The 20299-nt window shown below is 47.9% G+C and overlaps 2 long non-coding RNA genes and 3 other non-coding genes across 5 annotated transcripts; 1 reads left to right on the top strand and 4 right to left on the bottom strand.

The window, feature by feature from the left end:
- Positions 1–3128: 3128 nt before the first annotated feature.
- Positions 3129–5159, top strand: LOC134476000 (uncharacterized). The gene is made up of 3 exons (XR_010047388.1): positions 3129–3194; positions 3993–4084; positions 5083–5159. It is a non-coding gene; the product is annotated as an uncharacterized LOC134476000 (long non-coding RNA).
- Positions 5160–7611: 2452 nt separating this feature from the next.
- On the bottom strand, positions 7612–19776 carry LOC106027204 (uncharacterized). The gene is made up of 5 exons (XR_001200764.3): positions 19608–19776; positions 18361–18507; positions 13827–13945; positions 8280–8495; positions 7612–8176 (listed from the first exon to the last, which is right to left on the bottom strand). It is a non-coding gene; the product is annotated as an uncharacterized LOC106027204 (long non-coding RNA).
- LOC134476189 (small nucleolar RNA SNORA71) lies at positions 12238–12370 on the bottom strand. Its single transcript, XR_010047747.1, has one exon. It is a non-coding gene; the product is annotated as a small nucleolar RNA SNORA71 (small nucleolar RNA).
- LOC134476188 (small nucleolar RNA SNORA71) lies at positions 14561–14693 on the bottom strand. Its single transcript, XR_010047746.1, has one exon. It is a non-coding gene; the product is annotated as a small nucleolar RNA SNORA71 (small nucleolar RNA).
- Positions 17508–17640, bottom strand: LOC134476190 (small nucleolar RNA SNORA71). Its single transcript, XR_010047748.1, has one exon. It is a non-coding gene; the product is annotated as a small nucleolar RNA SNORA71 (small nucleolar RNA).
- Positions 19777–20299: the final 523 nt, after the last annotated feature.

The following is a 20299-nucleotide window of genomic DNA, read 5'->3' as shown; positions in this document are numbered from 1 at the left end:
GCAAGGCTCAGCAAACTATGCCTTTTGAGACATTTACCAGCTGTAATTTTCCCCCTGCAGCCTCAAGCAAAGCAGTGGGGTAACTGCTATTGGTTTCTGTTGAGTCACAGGCTTAGCCTGGATCAATCATTACGAACTGTGATTGACAGAACTATGGTCTATACTCATATTTAGTCATTGGGATAAGGATAGGGTCAGTGACATTGAAGCATGAAGCAGGAAAACAGAGAAGTAGATTGTAAGGAAAGGTAGGGACCCTGGAGAAATCAAAACCAAAGATGTATATAGATGTACTATGAATCATCTTCCTGCATATTGAATGTATCTGCCTGGGTCTCACTGATGGGAAAAATGGGGAAAGTTCAACTCCATGGGCACTGTTTGCTTCATAATAAAGTATATCCTGACCACTTCACCTCTTTTCTCCAGCTAGATCCTAAACCTCTTCCATGAAATAATTGAAAGCCATATCAAAAGGATCTTGCAACAAAAGGTAAACAAAAGGATAAGCAGATTGGTAGCTAATACATGAATCATTGGTATTTACATATTGAATGTTTGGAAAGAGCTTCTCTTAAGTATGCAGATGTCTGAATTTGCTTAGCAAAATCTTCTTGCATAATTCAAAGGCAAATGTCGATTCCCAAGTTTGTATGAAACTTACAAAGTGTTACTTCATTATCTAAGTGCAGGTAGTATTAGAGAAATAATGGTGAGAAATGATTTTGGATCCTTCCCTCGCACCATACAAAAAACTAACTGGGTCCAAGGATTTACCTACCAAAATAAATCTTCAGATGCTTAAGGAGGAAACCTAGAATAGCTTTCTCACTCTTCTCACTCACATACTGAGATTTTTTTTTTCTGGTACTAGGAGTCAAACTCATGACCTCACATTTACTAGGCAGATGTTGGGCGCAGGCGCTCAACATACCATACCCCACCCGGGACTAAGGACCACGCCAGCTTCTGCAATGCGCTGCGTCCCTCTTTAAATTAGCCAACCCGTGCGCACTTCGTGCTCACTCCATACTCTGTGGCAACTCCTGATTGGCCACAGCTGGATATAGTAGCCAGAGCCTGCGTCCCATTCCCGCCCTGCTTCCTTGTGGCAGCCTGTGATTGATCACAGCCAAATATATAAACCAGAGCCCGCGTGAATAAAGCAGCAGTTAACAGTCACCCACAAGAGCGTCTCCTGTTTCATTGGGGCTGTGCCGGTCAGGCAGATGCTTATGCCACTGAGCTAATCCCCAGGGCTTACACTATATTGAAAGCATCAGGGGCAATGACCTTTGGAATCACTCCCCTCTGGTAAGTGCTTAGTCTGTGGAGCGGGGCAGGTGCTTCTTCAATTTACCTTCTATCTATCTTGCAAATCAGTGAATTCACGGGAGCCTCAGTCTCCTCTACTTTGAAAAGTTGGTGGCAGTAAAATTAGATAACCACACTGAGTTCCTGGGACTCAAATTGTGTTTGGAGCACAACCATTGCTACCATTTCAGAACTATGACTCGTCCTCTTGAGTCTTCAGTGTTGAGCCACAAGTTCAGCAGATAGGTGCTCTGGTTTTAAATCCCAATTTGCCACTGTAATAGCTGTGAAGTGTTGGGTAACTGAATCTCCCTGACTCTTAGGATGCCTGTCTATAAATAGGAATAATCATAACATCTACCTTGCTGTGAAGACCCAAAGCTGTGTTAACTTATACTTAATGTCTAGGACTAACATTTGGGTAAACGACTGGGATTATATGCATACTCAACTAAGCTCCCCACTAATTGCCTATGTGTTGTGGTGATTGATTTTCATACATAGGAAATGTGGGCCAGAAAAATCGGGATACTACATTTCCAGGGGAATGAGGCTAGTGACAGGGAGGCTGAGCCTATGAGTAGACTAGTTTACATGCGGTCACTGACTTCAGTTCCCATAGGGCTGTGAGTGCAGAGTCCCAGGTGGCTCTGTAGAAAGAGGACCTCTGGCCAGGGGAGGTGGGGGAAGATGGATAAAGCCAGGTCCTGGGAGGGGAGGTAGCGATGCCCTGGCGTGGTGCTCCAGGGAGGCTGACCTAGGTCCACCAGGCTTTGGCTGCCTTACAGTTTTGCACCAAAACAGTGCTCTCAAAATGAAGATGCTTCCCACAGAGAGTTGATTTTAAGTGATTGGAAGCCTTGGTATTAAATTATGCAAAATGACAGGATGCATAAGCAATTCCCTCTGAAGTCTTCTTTCTCTTCTCACATCAAAGACAGGAAGACTCAGTAGGAGACTAATGTTTCCTGAATTATTTTTTCTAGCAAAGAGGGGATTAGCTAACTAGGCAGCAGCATCTAGCCAGTGTTCCAGAACAATTTTTTCCCTGCAATCCCTTGTACATTATTCATTTTCCCAAGGACTTCCAGTTTTCCATTCAAAAGAGTGATATGAAGTTTGTGCATTTTTTATTAAATGTATGTCCCTTTGAAAAGGCCAGGTGGCATATGGAAAATATTAAGTAAATAACAGAGAGGAAAGGTGGGAAAGGCAAAATGATGGGATGGTGTAGAAACTGCTAAAGATGGGAAATTGCCAGACGAGGGGCTTCTGACATTCCCAGTCTAGAATTCCACAACTAGGTCAGGGACATGGCCTGACAAGGGCAAGGTCCTGAGCTCATTTCCTGGTATAAAATAGACAGACAGAGACAAAGGGAGAGAAGGACAATGGAGAGGGAGGGGGGACAAGGAAAAACTGTTAGAAATCCAATACTTTGCTAGGAACAAGTTAGTGGCCAATGGCCACTAGGATTCCAAGGCTGAGCCCTCTTCTGGCTTTGCTGTGGGCTGTCTCATAATCCAATCGGCACTGGAGAGATTTCAGGATCTGAGCAAGAAGAGGAGCCACAGGGATTCAGGAATGAGTGCCAAATTTACTGTGGGCATGGTAGTGGCCAAGTGCTATGTATTTTGGGGTACAGTGGCCTCTTCTTCCTTTTCTCCATGTTCCCTGACCCTTCCCAGCATACACTCAGGTACCTCCACGGCTGGGTTGCCAAGGTACCTCCTGGAGGTGGATCTGGGGACACCAGGGCATTGCTGAGGAGAGTGGAGGAAAAAGGACTCAGCAGCTTTCTCTCTCCCTCTGGCAGATCTGTGAGATGATCAGGCAGTCCACCACTTCTTACCTGGAGCCCTATCTCAGGACTCTACCAGGTTTGAGCACACCCTCAATTTCCATAGGTGCCAGCAGACTCCCTGACCCTGGGTTATCCTGAAACCATTGCTCCCGGGGAGTCCTGGGGAAACTCTCCCATCCTACAGAATTGAAGCAGGGCATCTTTTGAGGAGTCTGTTTTTGGCAATGGGATACTCCAGGGCAGACATCTAGTAGAAGCACAAGGTAGGCAGAGGATTAATGAAACAGAGAGCCCCAAACCCAGTCAGCCCTGCTGGGCCCCACAGAGCCTCTAATACTCCATGTTCCATCCTGCCATGTGATCTTCGCTCCTGCGGTTCCCTCTGCCAGGAGAGCCCGGGCCCGTATTCACGCCTTCCCCAGTCAGCATCTATGCCCTGCTGACTCCAGCCAGGCAAAACCTCCCCAGGAAGCTTTCTTTGACTCCCTGTTGAACCCTTTGACACTGCCCACTGTGGCTGATATTACATGAATGACATCACACTTCGTCCACTGAGCACCACTGTAACTGCACATTTATTTGCTCAAGTATTTATCTGTTTCTCTTTTGGACTCCCAGAGGGCAGGGACTGACTCTTACCCAACGGTTTCTTCAGCCGCCTGTATTATGCCTGGCATATAGAAGGTGCTCAGTAAAATGATGAGTGAGGCAATGTGTCTCTCTGGTTAAAGTGGATGGATCAGCACCAGCCCCATTTCCCTGATAGAAAGATTACAGTTTCTGTGAATGACGTTCCCCAGAGATGTACAATACACAACTTGCTCAGCTGTGTTTAGCCATCCTGTTCCTAACCTGTCTCTTTCCTATCTCACAGTCACCGTGATGATTGATGAGACTGCAAGCCTGGATTACAGATTGGTAGGCGCACCCCAGGTGACTTCTGAAGGCCTAGATACTCCCTTCAAGGTAAGGGGTTATAGGGAAAGGACCTTGCTAGGAAATCAGTTCCACTTCCCAGAGGCAGCTCCTCCCCTTCCTTTGCCAGCCCATAAGGGACAGATGTGCTATTAGCCACTGCACACCAAGACTAAGTCAGGAGTCTGTGAAACAACATACTAAATCTGTCTGGAGTCTCCAGAGCCTGAGCTTGACTCCTAGCTCTACCATTTTTGTGCTGGGGAACCTGGAATACTTGTTTAACCTCTCTGAGCTTCTATGAAATTGAAATAGCCAGGAATGGTGATGCACACCTGTAATCTCAGCAATCAGAAGGCTGAGGCTGGAGGATCACCGTGAGTTCAGGTCAGGCTAGGCTAGGTAGTAAGTTCAGGACAGCCTGAATTATATAGAAAACCCTGCCTAAAAAATGAATGAAAAAAGAAATTGGCCAGCAGGAATTAGGAGAGATGATTTGCTAAAGCACTTAGCTAGACATAGCACAGAGGGCATATATAAGGAGGTGCTTGTTACTATTACTCTACCCTCAAGGTGACTGAATGGACTTCCTAAGACACCATGTCCTGACTCTTAGAACTTGTGAGCATGACCATATGTGGCAAAAAAGGATTTTGCAGAGGAGATAACAGACCTTTTGATGGTGAGGTTATCCTGGCTCCTCCAGCTGCACTCAGTATAATCTAAAGGTTCTTAAAAGAGGGAGACATGTGCAAAACAACAGAAGAACCATGGGGTGAGGTGATGAGGGACCATAAGCCAGGGAATCCACATGGACCCTGGAGGCGGAAAGAGCAGGGGGACAGATTCTCCCTTATAGCCTTCAGAAGAAGCACGGGCTGCCACCATGACATGACCACTGATTTACTTGGCAGTCATTCATTTTGGGAAGTGGAACGGATTTCCCAGCCCAAACCAGCCCTGAATCCATAGTGGCTGCAAAGGCCATGGCCTGCTTCCTGTCTCCTCCTGGACTTCTGTGTCCAGCTCATCTCTGCTCTCTCCTCCAGCAAAGCTCGAGGAGGGCTTCCCACTCCCTATGCCCAGGCAGATCTTCCTCAACAACGTGGAACTCCAAATTCACAAAGTGAGTGCATGGGGTTGCAGTGCTGAGATGTGTTGGGGCTGCCTCAAAGGCTGGGAGATGAGGGGGAACCAGGAAAAGAACTTAAACTTAGCAGTGAAAATGGCAGGTATTGATGATGTGATGCCTCAGCCACACATAGACTCGCTCAGTTCCTGATGATCCTGTGGGAAGACATTCACTGAGTGCTCACACAGCACGAGGTAATGCAGCCCTGGATGACAGGAGCATAAGTGCAGGTCAGATCACATGCCATTTGGGTTGAGGGGCATCCTAAACAAGCCTACAGTCTCACTAGTGATGTGACAGCTGCCCCGTGGCACTGGCCAGCCCTCCCACTCACAGCAAGGGACAGCTTTGGAGAAAACTGTGCCATACCTTCCATGGGGAGCACAGGCAAAAAACAAGTTTTTGATTTATATCCACAAAGGCCCTTTGCCAGTGTGTTCACTGTTCACAGCTGTTTCCCTGCAAGGAGGCCCAGAGCTGCCTTCTGCTAAACTGAGCAGCTGAGACAGCACCCAGGTTTGCCTTTCTCTCCTGATGGAGTAAATTTGGAGGAAAGTGACTTTCATTGACGTCTTCTAGGGAGCAGTGGTTTGGGAAGTATAAATTCCTGGAGACAGGAAGCTGAGAACAGTTTACTGTGAAGCCCCCAGACTTAGGCTGATGAGACTTTTGATTCCTGTGGGAACCCAGACACCTGGGTGGCTCAGCAAATGACTTTTCTTGGTTAGCTCTTTTGTCTTCTCTCTAGAACTTCCTGCTCATAGGAGCTGATATCAAGTAGGCGAAGGATGGAGCAGACAGGAGCGGAAGAGAACCCCAGGCTGCAGCCTCTTCCTCCAGCTTTCTGCCCCATGGACAGTGGCCACCAATGAACCTGTCACATTTGAAGCCATGGACACGGGACACTCCCAAACTTGCTCCTTTCTGTATTCCCACACCTTCTCTTTACAGCTATCAGTCTAACAGAAGGAGCTCAACCTGACTGCACCAATCAACTAGAATAAACTTCCATAAAGGACAAACACATGAGCATTCATTAGTTTCCATGTCCACGCACCTGCTCCACATGACACCTAGGGAACTTACTTGTACATGTCGCGCAGTGGCATGATTAAGTCAGACACGTGCTGAAGCCTTCTTTGGCCACTTCCTGGGTATGCAACAATCAGATGGAACCACCCCAGGGGCGGGCAGGCTCAGAATGGGGCCTGCATGTGTTCATCAGATTTTCAACTTTGATTATCCTGCACTGGCCTCAAAACTATTGAGAGCCCTCCCATCAAATTTAGGATTAAAAACCACAAAGCTGACAGAAGGTACACACTCCTGAGTTATTTGTGAAACAACTATACTCATACACTAGTCTAGGGGGACCCTTTTGCTAGGTTTCAAGCCCTTATCTTCCAGTGGCAGCACAGCATGCTGATGCAAATCCAGGGACCAGTGGAATAGTGTTCTCTGTATATTGTCCTTCCTCCACGGTGACAGCCACATCCTTGGTAAGCATCCTCCAGAGGCTTTAGCTCAATTCCACCCCAACCAACCTACACAGATCCCCTTGGCATACTGGTATACTTCCACCTTACAGCCATAAGAGAAGCACATGTGCCTACAAGCTGAAGCCAAGGTGGGAAAACCTGAAAGGTCTGACACACATCCACACCTCAACACAACCAGACTCAAAAAACAGATAGCAGTCTGATGCCAAGACCTGGCGCCTTTTCCTTCTTGCCAATGGATTGTAGGCAACTGGCCCTAACAGTATAGGGTAAAGGTTTGGTGATTATGCCTGTTCCAGGATGAATCTCATTTCTTCTGCTAGTCACAGCTTTAAGTTTGTTCCAGTAAGTGCACAAATCTGACTGCTGAACCTGGCCCCTAGGGTGGCTTTTATTTTTTGAGTCTCATGGTGTGGTTCAGGCTGGTCTTAGATTCATGGTGATCCTCCTGCCTCCCAAGTGCTGGGATTACAGGTGTGCTATCCCTGGGTTTTAACAGTTTTTCGTTTGCTCTTTGCAGCAATTTAAATTTTTACTAACATTGTGTTTGCCCTACAGACGTTCAGAGTTTTAAAAGCAACAAGTAATCCGTATTATTAGTTTTTATTCCAGCCCTACCCATCCTGTTCTACTTCACTCCTAAAATTGTATTGTGTCAGTTTTACCAGTTTCTCCACATCACTTTACCAAAGCCTTTCCATTTCTTCTAGTCTCCTAAGCACTATCTTTATTAATAATTTCTCACTATCTTCACTAATCTTTTTGACTTTTGACTTTTTTTTTTTTTTTCTTTTTCCTTTTCATTGGTACCAGGGAGCAAACTCACCACTGCCTGCTTGCAAGGCAGGCGCTTATGCCACTGAGCTAAATCCCCAGCCCCTCAACTTTTAATTTTTATGTGAGCATGTAAAACTAATAAATCTCCAAAAATTATTTCAGATACACAGTACCATTCTAAAACACACAATTTTATTTACGTGGCAATAGTTTCTAATTCCCCCAATGAACTCCACTTTGAGGGAGTTTTATTTTAAAATGCCTAGTATTATCCAAATACAAGTAACCTTTAAACCTACTGTACTTAATTGTATTATTTTACAAATCAAAGTCTGTAATCCTAATTCTTTAGTAGTGACACTGTTTTTTAACTTGGAACACAAAAACACTATATTTCTAAATGCCTTTTCTTCAGAAAGGTACACACTGTGATCATTTAGACCTAAAATGTTCTCCTAAGTTCACATGCATTTGGAAGGTGACTGTGTCAGGAGGGCTCTGTGCTCCTCCGTGAATCTGCCCACTGATGAGCTAACTGTGCTGTCAGGGGGTGGGCAAGGCTGGGCTGGAGGAACAGGCTACAGCCAGTGTGGATCCAAATTCTTCCAAGGGCGAGGAGCGGTCATCAATGCTCTGAGCAGCCTGCAGGGACAGCCACAGCTCCAATTACACTTCCTCTGATGGCCTCACTCTCCATTTTCTGCTCCTAGAGTTCCTGGACAACACTAATAGGATCTAAAACAAAGAGAGGTGACAAGAAAGGTTGAGAGCTCCATTTGCATAAACATAAAACCCCTTAACCCTGGCTATAGGTTCCAGGCCCCTGGCCCTAACTTACCATCACTGAGACAACTCAGCGCACTCAGATCCAAGCTCTCCCGAGAAAACTGACTGTCAGGCTTGGGACTTGCTTGGCAGTTCCTGGACTTAAGGGTGAGAACCGGGAGGCAGACAAAACACTCAGGCTCCAGCACCAGGTTCTCCCACGCAAGCTGATATCACACAGGTGTTCCTAATAGACAGCTTCCAGTTTATGCACACCTCATTAGAAGTCCTAAGAACAGAAAAGTAAGTTTTTATAGCAAATGATTTTCTTTCAAGCAGTTCACAGTCAGAACAGGAGCTCACCATCCATCAGGTTGGAACAATGCATTTGGCAGTAGCAGGGACTCAATCCACAGCCTCACACAAGACTAAGCTTCATCTTTTGCCTTTTATTTTCAGAAAGGATCTTGCTAAAAAGCCCAGGCCGTCCTCAAACTTGGGACTCTCCCACCTTAGATGGCCAGGTAGCCAGGATCACAGAAGTGTACCCCTGTGCCCAGCCACAGCAGCCTGACTGAGAAGACAGACCACCCCTGCTAGCAGCTCTTCCATCACATGGTCTTCACCTGTCTGCCCAACCTACTGCAAAGCCCTCACAGCTGTCATCCTGTTTCACAAAGATCCATTCAATTTTACCCAGCCCAGAGAGACAAGTGGAAGCCAAACATCTAGAGACACTTATTAGGTAGCGAGGTCTGAAGATCACAAATCCCAGACCCACTTATAAGATAAATGCACAAGTGATAAATGTTGAGGTCATCACACAGTAAGTGAACCATACACAATCCAGAAGACTGCAAACCCACTTTCAATTACCAGGCCTTCTGGAGAGAAAAGCTGCCTGCCTGCCTATATTTCCTTATGTTGAAGCAGGTTTTCCTTGTGTGTAGTTCAGGCTTGCCTTGAATTTAAAACTACGTAGCCCAAGCCAGCCTGGAATTCACAGCAATCCTACTGCCTCAGCCTCCCAAGTGCTGGAACTGCAGGCACGTGGCACAATGTCTGGCTTCGAAGCTAGGATTTTAAAAGGGTCACGACTGTCCATTAACTCTCCATGCCTGGCAGACCTACAAAGCGCCAGGACCAGGAGAACAACTGGGGAAGGAAGGCAGGCTGCTGGAGAAGCAGTACACAAGGATAAAGGACTGCCAAGTGGCCCAGGCCTGCACTCAATGTTGGGGCCACCCTCAGTAAATTAGCACAGCCTTCCTCAAAATTAAAGGGCCAGTACTGTGGAGGCTTTGTCCTTGGGAAGCCCTATGTAGGTATACACGGGGGACACTAAGGCAGGAAGATCACTGTGACTTCAAAGCCAGCCTGAACTACAAAGTAAATCTGTCTCAAAAAATGAAAGAGGAAAAAGAAAAAAAAAAAAAAAAAAAAAACAAAGAGGACTAAGGATGTCACTTAGTAGTAGAACAGGTGGGTGGTGCTAGCATGCATAGCCATCCCCTGTGGTGGGGGAAGGGACAGGATAAAGAAGCCAATGAGCATTTAAAGCACAGCTGTATTCAAACATGCATTATCCAGAGTATCCTCCACTCCGACAAATGTCGTAAAGCAGAATCCACAACTTACAATTCTCACACGTGTCCTACAGTGCTGCTAGGATTTACTGTGGTAACAAGTCTAAATGGAAATGCATAGACCAGCATCTGGCAAAGAACCTTAATTTTTCAAGTCAGGAAGCTGCTCTAGTGCCATGAGGGCCAGTGAAGGCCAAGGTCTGAAGGGTAGGCAGGAAGCCTGGAGTGTGGGAAAGCTCCTGAGCTTGCAAGCGATGGAAAGAGGCCCCTGCAAACACAGGGAAAAGGTCTTCCATGTTCCTCTCCATGCACTGCCAATAAATGAGGCACAGGCAGCCAAAGATCATGTTTGGTTAGGGGACCAGAAAAGGGCAAAGAGTGGGGAAGACAGGGAGGTTGGGGCCAGGGAGCTGGGGAATGCCTGATGGCCTGAGTCCTAGAGAACAGCCCAGCTGAACCCAGCATCCAACTACCTGCCACTGTGACCTATGGATTACGGAAGTCCAGCATAAATATACTGGGTAGGCTTTTAGGTTGGAAATGGTCAGGAACTATGATTTTAACACCAGAAGAAAACACATCAAAACAAAACACTGCTAACCCAGCTGAGCTTGTGAAAGGCTGAGAGCAGGTCACTTGGCCAGATGGGTCAATCGGAGGATCAGAGTCGCTGGTGCCTGAATCCAGACCCTTCTCTTCCTAACACGGTAATGACATATCTCAGCCCCAGAGGCAAGATGACCCAGGAAGCTCTCTTACCCAGGCAGGTTTCTGGATGGCCCTTCCTGGCAGAGTTGCGGGAGAGATGGGGGGCTCCCTGGCCCAATGCAGATTAATACACCTGGAACTCACAGGATGCCGCTCTCACCTCACTTCCTCATATGCCCCCACCCAAGCCCTAGGGAACATGGACAAAACAATATGCCAAAGAACAGTCCAAAAATCATTCCTATAGGCTAGGTAGACAACACATCTATGTATAGTCTCAGCACAGAGGTCACCGTCTCCCACAGAGCGAGCACTTGGTAAGGCAGCTGGCACCTCACAGGTGCTGGCTGTACCCTGAGTACTCTGCAGCCACACTGCTACTTCTCCATCAAGGAGCCCTAACTGAGGAAGGGTGTGCACACCACCTGTGACTGGAATGACGTCCACATTATTTAGTACCTGCTGAGACCCAGCTGCTGATCATTGGTGTTTGCTAAAAGGGTGCTGGAACCCAGAAATCCCTCTTCTTGGTGCACACCCAAAGGAGTGCACCATTGCTTTATAAAGACAGGCACTCACACATTCACTGCACCATTACTGATCATATCCCACCCTGCAAGGTCATCAACAATGAACAGAGAAAAATGTCCATTTAACTTGTATCTAACACACACACACAGTGTCAACTTGATAAGTTTACAAGCTGAAGCAAGTGACTCAGCAGCTGTATATCCATTAGAGTGTAGAGGACATGCAGGACCACTCTAGGATGTTGCTGTGTCCATTTGCCAAGTTGGTAAGTTTAAGTAACTGGCTCAGCATGCAGCATTTTTCATGTTTGGGTTTGTTTTTTTTAATGAAACTAGAACCAGATGTCATGGTACATCCCAGCACTTGAGAGGCTAAGGCAAGAGGACCACCACAAGTTTGAAGCCAGCCTGGGCCTCAGCCTCTCAAGTGCTAGGACATATCTCACACCTAGCTCTCAAGTTTCATTCTTGACCTGAGGACTTTACTCTCCAGAAACCAGGTATCAAAAGGGGATCCCTGAAAGCCAAGAGAACTGAAGAGGAGTAAGCAGTTGGTAAGAGCACACAATGGGTGATACCAATGCATACCTTAGAGGGTCCTGAGAGCAGGCAAAACTCTTAGGAGCTGCACCCTCTGGGAAGTGAGGTGTGTCCCACCTCAGAACTGAGTGCCCTCCCATTCTCACCAATATAGACCTAAGGGCTCTCAATCACACACCACTGATATGTAAAGATACTGCCCCACCTTATCCCTAACATATTCTCTGCTGCATTCCCCCAGCCCTGCTCACCCTAGTCCCAAAGTCCCTTGCCAGCTGTCCCAGCTGCCCTAGCACATGTCGACACTGCACCTCCTGTTCTGGAGTGTTTTAGAAACCTGCCCCCCCCCCACACTCTTCAGGAAGCTGCTCTGGAAGGACTTGGAAACCACCGCACACACTAATGTTGCACTTTCTACTACTGTGCAGATACTCGCATGCGTTCACTAGGATTCCTCAAACAATCTTTCCATGAGCAGGTTGAGGCTCTGGAATCCTGATCCGCCCCCCACAGGACTGAACTCTGTTGGGCAACATCTCAATGCATAGACACCTTGCTTGCTGCAAACAAGACAAGGCGAGAAAGACGCTGACATGGCGACCCCTGACACTGACTCCCGGGGCAACCCAAGAAGCACCGCATTCCTACAAGGCTTGCAGAACAAGAATGTGGGAAAGCTCCAGGGTTCAGAAGGGACAGATGGACCCTCCAAACACGGGGAAAACATCTTTCAATATTTCTCTCCCTGCACTATCAATGACCGGGGCACAGTCAGCCCACAATCACTTTCGAATACAGGGCAGAAAAGAGCAGAGGGAGGAGGGCCAAGATGTACAGGAGCCTGGTGCCAGATGCCTGGTCCACAAGGAAAGGAGCACAGGATCCTGCAACTGCCATGTGGGAATCAAACGGGAGACCCTCCGACAAAAATGAGAAAAATCTGGGGGCTGAAGAGCAGGATCACATGCTCATGTCTATAAAATTCACCTGTCAGAGCTTTGTCTTCCTGCCAGTGGCCCTTACTGGGTCCTGAAACCTGGCTTCCAAAACATTCTTAGTAAACAGCTAGCTCCACACGGCACCTCCATGAACCCAGCTCCCTTTGCAAACAACCTGGCTTGGGTTGGACGCCTGCTCTCCTGCTGAGTCTGGACTTGCACACCTGCAAGGCCAAAGGCATCTACACAACCAGCCCTCTGTAAAAGCCCTGGGTTCTGACTCTCCCACTAGATCCCTGGCACAACCATATGGAGGAATGAAGAGACAGGTATGGGTGTCTGTGATGCCTAAGTTCACCCACTTCCTGTTACAGCTTGCAGCTGCTGTAACACAGGAAAAGGCCCAGAACTCAATACCAGCAGGTCTCTGGAGAGGTTGGTCGTTTTTTCTGCCAAAAGGCAGGTGGGGCCAGCTATAGTGGTGCACACTTAGAATCCCAGCAGCAACGATGTTCAGGTAGAACGTTCACCGATCAAAAGCAAAACAAAACAACCCTAGAGTGGGGAACCAGATTGTAGAGTTCCTTGTAATTTCAACAGGTAAACTTGGGATGGGGAATCACAAGGCTGCTAACTCCAAAGAGCTGGAACCTTTTTGTATGGTACCAGGGATCAAACTCATGAGCTTGCGCTTGTCAGGCAGGCGCTTGTATCACTGAGCTAAATCCCCTGCCAGGAGCCTGAACATCTTAAGGATGGGATATTTTCTCAACCCACATAGAGAAGGGCCTGACAGGGAAACAAGGAAGGTTCCAGGGGAATAATCAGGTAACAGTTAATTCAGCAACCTGAAACAAACCTCAGCAGAACACAATGTCTTTGTTACTCCTGAATAAATCTGAAGTTTGAGTCAGTTCAAGGCTTCCTTTCCGTGAAGCTCCCTAGCCCTCCGCAAAAATATTCTCTCACATCTTCTTTTGTCTTGCTGTCAGGGGTTGCTGGCCCAAACCTGGTACCAGATGTGACTCAGATGTCCAGGGAAGGGAGATCTGGGGATCCATGTACCACCCTTCATCTCCTCCTAATCACCTGCTTACACCACTATCCAAAAAGGCAGAGAAAAAGAACCGACTTTACAGGGTACAAAAAACCATGACTCCTGAGAATGGACCAGAAACCTGACCTCAGAGCCCAGTCTGACGATCTCTAGTGTGATACTTAGGACCAAGCCTCTCCGTACAGTGGTGCACAGTGTTGACTTATCCATATTACCATCACGAAAGGTCTCATTATTTTAGGAATGAGAAAATCAGCTTACCTCTAGGAAAAGGATTGGAGATCTCCTAAAAGTGGTGGAGCGTGTCTGTTTTATCTGTTGTGCCAACTATTATTGATTGTCTTCAATGTGGCATTTGTCTGCCAGCATGTGGCACAGACCTGGGGAGGAGACAGAGCAGCAGGAGGGCTGTGTAAGGAAGGGCCACTTCCATAAATCCCTCACTTACATCCTGTTCTGCCTATCCCTGCTCCTTGCCACAGTAACCACAGGCTAGAGTTGAAAAGTCATCCCCTGGAGGTGACCTGTTGAATTCTGCAAGAGGAGAAAATACCAGTGTGCTCCTGCACAGACATCTTACTGTACCCCCAAACCAGCACTGCACAAGGCGATGCATCCCAGCTCTTACAGCAAAGGGAATCTCCTTTACTTGTTTTTCCTTTGCCCTAGGCTCATAGAAAACTGATCTTCTGGAAAATGAAGACACAGAAGAAACGCGCCACCCTTCTGACCACCAGGAAGGAAGCCAGGAGACAAGCAAAGCAGTAACTACCCCTCAGTCTGCTTAGTGCTGAGGCCCACTGGATGGAGACTGAGAAAGTCCCTGGAGGAAGAGCCTGATGCCAAGGCTCCACACCCATCACAGCCCATCCACTTCTGGTGAGGTCCAGGCTTCCACAACCTTCTCTCAAGAAGTCACAGAAACCTGCCCCAGGCCAGAAAGAAGGGCCACTTACTGAACTGGATGATGCAGGAGCCAGGAGGCATCTAAAAGCTGTGGGAAAGCACCAGGGTCTGGTAGGACAGCAGTAGACCTTCCAAACACGGGGAAAGGCTTTCAGCAGTTCCTCTCCCTGCACTATCAATGACCAGGGCACAGGCAGCCCACGATCACTTTCGAATACAGGGTGCAGAAGGACAGAAGTTAAGCTGGACGGAGAGACCATGGCCAGCATTCCAGGAAATGACGGAGCTGGGAGGACAGAAAAGCTGCTTTGTGACTCTAGAGATCACCTGGCGCTCCCTGACAAGAACTGAAGGCAAACATTGGCAGAATTCTTGGGAATTCTTGAGCTAGAGTGATAACAATACTGAGCATCATCCACTGAGGCACACAGAAGACGAGAAGGCTGCTCACTGCATAGGAACCTAGAGTTAAGTCTGGAGGTGGCCCTCTGTCCATTCCAACACACTGCTGTTTTCCTCCTCATAACAGAGGGCTGCCCTCAGGAATGCTGGGAGCCCAAACCCAGCTCTGGAAGCACTTTCTCTGCAGCAGCCCCTCAAATAAAGTAGCCAAGTGGGCCAGAACTAGGAGCACAGGGAAGCAGCCTTCCTCCTTGAGCTCACTCCCCATCCAGAGCACTGAAACTCCTCTGACCTCCGACAGTACACGTGAGCTCTAAAAAACTAAGTACATCACCACATACCTGAGATTTCATCATCTTCTCCCTGAGAAAACCTCTCACACACTTATCAGCACACGTGTGACACTCCTGCAGGAGACAAGAAGCCAGCATATGGACAGCCCACTTAGCACTGTTGACAGCATGTCCAGGAAATGACAACCTCAGCAGGAATCAGTAGGGGGCAGGGAAGGCACTGACAACTCAAACTGTACATTCTGAGATCACTGCCAATCCCTTGGGAAAGAAAACAATGTTGTCTCACACGTGAGGAAAACCTCCTGGCTTTTCTGAATTCCCAAAGACAGCCTACAGTCACAGTGGACAAGGAGTGGAAACAGACACGGGGCGTGGCAAAAATGCCAGCCAGTGTCAGACACCTAGAAAATGGCCTGGGCCGGGATGGCAACAGCACAGAGAACAGGACCCAGCAGCTGCCTTCCTGTCCTGCGTGAACTTAACCTGCTCCATCCAAGACACACAAAGGGAAGATGCCCCACATAAGAAAGTAGGAACAATGTACACCTAAGACAAATTACCACTTTACACTCCCTAGTTTCCTGATGAGGAAACCAGGAATGTGGGCAGGTCCCCAAACTAGGACATGGCAGTGAGGTGATGGGCACTGGGGCATGAGGGAGTACAATGCCAAAGCCATTCTGCATTTGACACAGATGTCCTGCTGCCTGTATACCAAAGGAAAACACAGAGTACCATAAACCACTGGACCCTAAACGGATACAGCAAGAGCCTGGTGCATCTGTAACTAGGAACCAAATGAAGCTGCCTTTATGTAGTTTCCATCCACTTCCCAGCTTTAGGGACCACAAATTCACAGTGACTAGTTCTGCATATTTCCCTATGGGAGAAAAGGAAGAATTGGGATTAGTGACACCACTCATCTCAGATTCCAACTGACTCTTCTAAACCTAAGATCATCTATGCCTTCTTGAGTCATCTCAGGATTACACTCAAGGACAAGATACTTCTAACCATAATGTCATCTATTCCCTCTGGGTCGGAGTCTTCAGATGAAATGTAATACTTGGCTAGCCCCACCTATCACTGCTGACAGCTAATAAATAGTGGCTGTGCGGGAGTGAAGCACGGGGATCCAGAGACTTTGACTTCCCAGCAATTCTTGGAATTTTGTATTTGTCTGGTTTTTATTTTCTCATGGCATTCTTTAGACTGAAAATCAGGATTCTCAGCTAGGTTCCCAATATCAGATATGGGAGATCTCCAGAGTTCCCACTTCTACCTGGAGCTACATGGTCCAGCTACTTCGTAGCAGAATGGAGACATGTCCATGCCCGCTCTGCATCAAGCTGCCACCACTGCAATAAACAAGCCCGCAGGAGCCACTTAAAAATCATTAGTCAAACCTCTCCTGGGCAGTACACGGAGAAGCTGGCATGTGGGAAGTGCTTCACAGACACTGTCATAATTACCTGAAGAGTGTCCTACTGTCTGTTATATGAAGAGCTTATTTAAGGAGAAGACCATGCAGGGACATCCTCAGTTTCATCTTTTTTTTTTTTTTTTTTTTTGTCTTTTTCATTTTTCTCGGTACCAGGGATCGAACTCATGACCGCCTGTTTGCAAGGCAGGTGCTTATGCCGCTGAGCTAAATCCCCTGCCCCCCTCAGTTTCATCTTATGTACAAGTAGGTTAGTCTGCAGTGGCCCTGAAGCTGAATGCTGGACTCTGGAAGGCTGGATGTGCCAGCATGCACAGCAGTCTTGACTTGAAGCACCAGCAGACTAGCCCACTTTTGTCATCTAAGGGCCAGGGCAGATTACATGGGTCACTTGACTATGTCATCCATCTCCAGGCCTACCTGTTTGGCTCCTGGCACCAAAAGGAGCATCCATTGGGATACCTATCCTGGTGGGCCAGGGGAATTTGCCTTGCTCAAAAGTATGCTTCTGAAGTGACAAACTATGCTGAGGGCCATGACATGGCAGGCTTCTCTTCTTTTCTCAGTTTCATTTGTTCTCTAAGTGCCAAACACTGAGAATCTGCAATGCCAGGAATGAGATAAATCAAGGGGTAAGACTCAGACACTCCCCTTAAGATCACAGGAGAGATACAGAGCCCAGCAAACCAACAACTGCTAAAGGGTCATTCACAATGAGCTGAGGATAAAAAAGTGACCCCTGCTGTGGCTTTACTCCCCACCCACAGGTGCTCCTTGAGGAAAGCACTCAACTCCATTCGCCCCTGCTAAAGCTTCAGACACCAGCACTGAGCTGCACAGAGCACCCAGTAAGCAAGACACCAGAGGCCCAGGGACATCTAAAAGGTGGCAACAAGGTGTGCAAAAGCTCCAGAGTTTGGAAGGGACGGGAGTGAACCCTCCAAACACAGAGAAAGGCTTTCAGCAGTTTCTCTCCCTGCATTACCAATGCCCAGGGCACAGGCAGCCCTAATCATTTTCAAATACTGTGGCAAAAACGGGCAGGTAAACCAGGAAGCTAACATGTAACCACAATTTCCTCCAGCAGTCCAGAGATGGAAGACTACTAGCCAAGCCCAACTCCTGAGAGCCATCATCACACAGAAGATTCCATCAGAGCTGCCACCTGAGGTGGCACATGCCTGGAACTCCAGTGCTCTTAGAAGCTAAGGCAGAAGGAGCACAAGTTTGAATATAATCTGAGCAATTAAAGTGCTTAGCAAGAGAATACCTCAAAATAAAAAACTAAAAATAAGGTGAAGTAACTCAAAGCAAAAACCCAATACCCAACACTGAGTTCTACAAAGGGAAAAAGAAATTCCACCTGCCACGAAAACCTCACCAGAATACAAATTTATGGTCAAGATGATTCAATTCTTTACCCCACAGATATCCAGAGTATGTGTACACTGCCAGGGCAAGATTCGAAAGGCAATCAGTCAGGCTGCTACTCTCAAATCTTTGCAGCTTCCCTACCTCACAGAAACTAAAGCTCAGAAGCATCAGGTTATTCAGCTAGAATCTGACCTTGTGTCTTTGGACCCAACCCCGACCCCAAGATCCCCATGTGCTTCACCAGGCTTCAGTCTGCACAGGGGTTTTGCCAGGCAGATCTCAGAACCCAAGCCCTCCACCACCACTGCTCTGCAGGTATAGGTGGAAAGGTAACCTAAGAGGGCTCCCACTTCAAGTTCAGCTCCAAAGCACTGACCAGAACAGCAGGGCTCTGCACTGGCAGCAGGGAGAGCTGGAGAGGCAGTGTAGGGGAGGGACCAGCTGGCTGGCTGCTGTAGAATCCAAGGTGCTGACCACAGGAGAAGTTTCCATCCATCTCCACGTGTCCGTGAAGAAGCAAGGCCTAAGCAGGGGAAAGAGGAAGGAGCTTCAGTGCTAGCAGGGGACTGCAGTCCCAATGACATAGAGGGAATACAAATCCCAACCTGCTACAAGTCCTAAAATCAGCGTCTGTTTTCTCTAACATTGAGGAATGAATTCTAGGAAAAAAGAAGTTAAGAGAAGGAAGAATGTACTGGGGAAGAGGGACAGAAGGGAGCCTGGAAAGAGAGCTGCCCCCAGATCTCACTTTCAAAGGTGTTTATAGGGCAAAGCCACGAGGTGAGGCAGGTTCCAAGTAGGACACAAATGCAATCAATCAATCAATAAGATTACAAGCATAGTTGCTCAGGTAATATTGATCCTGTGGAAAATCACAAGTTGAGTATGAGATGAACCAAGACTATGGTGAACTAAAAGGTATAGTCGCTGGGGTAACACTGATTAAATGGAGATCAAACTGGGAAGTCACGCAGCAAGAGCACATGGGATGGCCAAGGATTTTCCTGCAAGGAGTTAGGGGAAGTATATGACTAATTCCTCTCTTGCTGCAGTCTGGCCTTCAGTGAATGTGCCCCCATCCACAGTTGTCTTCTGCATTGAACTCTCCAGGGTCCAGCGCTGTCCGACTGGCCTATAATATTTCTACCTAATTTTGCTGTCCGTAATATCGAAGCTGTTTCCTAGGGTTCTGGGAGCGTCCGTAATTGAAACCTTAGCAAAATGGAGATTTTGAGCCCTGGCCCTGAAAGATCGTGGAGGGAAAGGAGTCCGGTGGTCCTAGGTAGTGCCTAGATGGCACTCACTGCTCCCGTCTCAACGAACCACAAGCGGATTCGGCGTTGTGACTGCCTCGAACCGGAGGCCCACACGCGGGCAAGAAAGATCACGGCGCCCTGCGCTCCTCGCTCCAGGCCCGCGAATAGCGTCGCCTGGACGCTGACCGCAATTGGCGTCCTTCCCCTGACGGCCGAGGCCGTGGCCCACTATCGGCCTCCTCCGAGAACACGCGAGTCTCTGGGGACCTAGGCCCGGGGAACACGCGCCTCCGGTAACCATCCCGGAGCATCCCGCCCGCGGGGCCTCGCTTTCATCGAATGGACCAGCGCCCCGCAGTGAACTCACCGTGCAGCCCCAGTGTCGGGCGGCTGCCGAGAGAGAACAGACAGCTGTGCAAGAAGAGAGATGTTTGCAGATTCTCGGAGTTCTGAGGCACTTAGAAGAGCTGGCATCGCGACAAAAGAAAATCCCGCGGAAGCGCGGCTGGAAGACCAGGTTGCGGCCTAGATCGGCACCACACCAGGAGAAATGCTCGTATTCCCGACATCGCCCTCTACAGGCACAGGAGGCCAACGTCGGGTTTGGGAATATTTTCAAGAGGCCTTTGGAATTTTGGAAGAAAGCCTATCTCATTTACTCTGCTTTGCAGTTGTCCTGATGACATTTTTTGATCACTGATTTATCGTTAATATATAGGAATGATTAGTACAGGTTGCGTAGCTATGACCAAGTCGTGCAATGTGTTTGCCTTTCTTTCTGCAAGCTTCTCATGCACTTCTGTCTGATTCCCTCCTGTGTCTGGTGTGGTATCTGCCACGCACTGTTGTAGCTTGGCATAACTGACAACATTTTCAACCCTTCATATAACTGGTGCCCTGTATTCAGGACAATGGAAAATCACTCAGGGGATAAGTCCCATGAGAAGAACAGAATGAGCCGTACTTACAGGAGAAAAATTAACCTGCTCAACCAAAGGAGCAGGATACAGGTGTCAACCAAAAATTAATGGAAGATTCGAGCTAAATTGTTTCCAACAG

This window comes from Cavia porcellus, unplaced genomic scaffold (assembly GCF_034190915.1).
Source record: "Cavia porcellus strain 051 isolate PalLab524CR breed Dunkin Hartley unplaced genomic scaffold, mCavPor4.1 scaffold_5, whole genome shotgun sequence".
Lineage (NCBI taxonomy): Eukaryota > Metazoa > Chordata > Mammalia > Rodentia > Caviidae > Cavia > Cavia porcellus.
This window is presented reverse-complemented; position numbering and strand designations above follow the sequence as displayed.